Consider the following 1351-nt stretch of genomic DNA (forward strand, 5'->3'; position numbering starts at 1 on the left):
TTGGTTTGGTTACATGATAACACATGGTGCAAGACGTCCCATCTGTAATCATAGCAATATAGTGAAAGATAACAAATTATGCATGTTTAAACTAATCATGTCCCTTAGCTAGAGCATGGAACTAATCAGGTCAAGGTCCTGGATTCAATTCTTAGAGAACACTTATGCCTTGCATGAACTTTAATTTGGTTAACAGTGTCTGCCAAATTTGTAACCATTTAATGTAATTAGTAATAAAAAAATAAAAAAAAGTTACCATTTGTTTGTCTGCAATTTCAGTTGTAATTTAGATTATCAGTACAGACACTGGAGTATGTAGGGTCATCTGCAGCCCTCATCACGCTATGTCACTTCAGAACTAACTGACTGCTATCAAAAACATTAGACATCCCCTGCATCAGAGATATTAATCATTTTCACTTTCCTGAGACGTCACAGGTTGTTTATACTTCTGGTGTAGCTGAAGAATAACATAGCAATTATAGGGCACGTCACATTCAGATAACTTCCTCCTGCTGCAGCAGGTTGCATTCTGTGCATGCTGGACTGGAAAGCACCAATAATACCGTACATGCAGACTTCAGCTCAGTCCAACAGGTAGGACCAACCGCATCGCACAGCAATAACAGATCATTCTTCCTTTCTAGCCACACTTGAGACATGCCTGGATTAAGCAAACATGCAAGCAAACAAATGATAATGTGCATTACGTTTTCGTCTTAGAGGGGAAAAACAGGTACAAATTTAAATGTGTTGTTGTTGTCCTTGTATTTCATTAATTGTATTTCACAAAGTTTAATTAAAGGTTAAAAAGCTCTTTTCAAAGTCAAATCATCATTGTATTATGTCTGCCCTATGTGGTGGAAGAAGAAACGAAATAGAGCCACAGAATGATTGAAGGACAATTGCTTAAACATCTTAGTGGTAGAGTTTGCAACACATTTCTTATTTCACAGCAAGAAATAAAATGGCTCACACCAAAAGGGAGCAATGAATTTGAATATTTGCATACTTGTGAAACCCGAGTTCCTCCATTTGTTCAGCATGTGCTTTCAGTTTTACAGCACACCCAGCTTTACATGAGATACTGATTCTAAAGACCAAAATGTTGTAATATATATATATATATTAAAATCACTGTCAAATCCAAATGCTGGGTTGCAGATCCATTCAATGTGGAAAAAAGTTCCAAATATGAGACAAGAGCACACAAAGAGGTACATTTTGGGGAGTAAACTATGTAACCCACAGCCGTTACACAAACACTTCCTTCACGCTTACACAGGAAGGGAGTTGACAAATATAAAACTCGTGTTGGTCCGCAGGTGAATATAAGTTTTCACATAAAAGA

The 1351-nt window shown here is 37.0% G+C and overlaps 1 protein-coding gene across 1 annotated transcript in view; it reads left to right on the forward strand.

Annotated features, from left to right (window-relative positions):
• The first annotated feature begins 511 nt into the window (after positions 1-511).
• The window catches only part of p2ry10 (P2Y receptor family member 10), a 3228-nt gene continuing 2388 nt past the window's right edge, over positions 512-1351 (forward strand). Inside the window, exon 1 of the mRNA XM_016486327.1 lies at positions 512-597. The gene's annotated coding sequence lies outside the window, so the exon portion shown is untranslated. The remainder of the gene's footprint in view (positions 598-1351) is intronic.

The sequence above is a fragment of the Sinocyclocheilus anshuiensis genome, unplaced genomic scaffold (genome assembly GCF_001515605.1).
Source record: "Sinocyclocheilus anshuiensis isolate Anshui unplaced genomic scaffold, SAMN03320099.WGS_v1.1 scaffold557, whole genome shotgun sequence".
NCBI lineage: Eukaryota > Metazoa > Chordata > Actinopteri > Cypriniformes > Cyprinidae > Sinocyclocheilus > Sinocyclocheilus anshuiensis.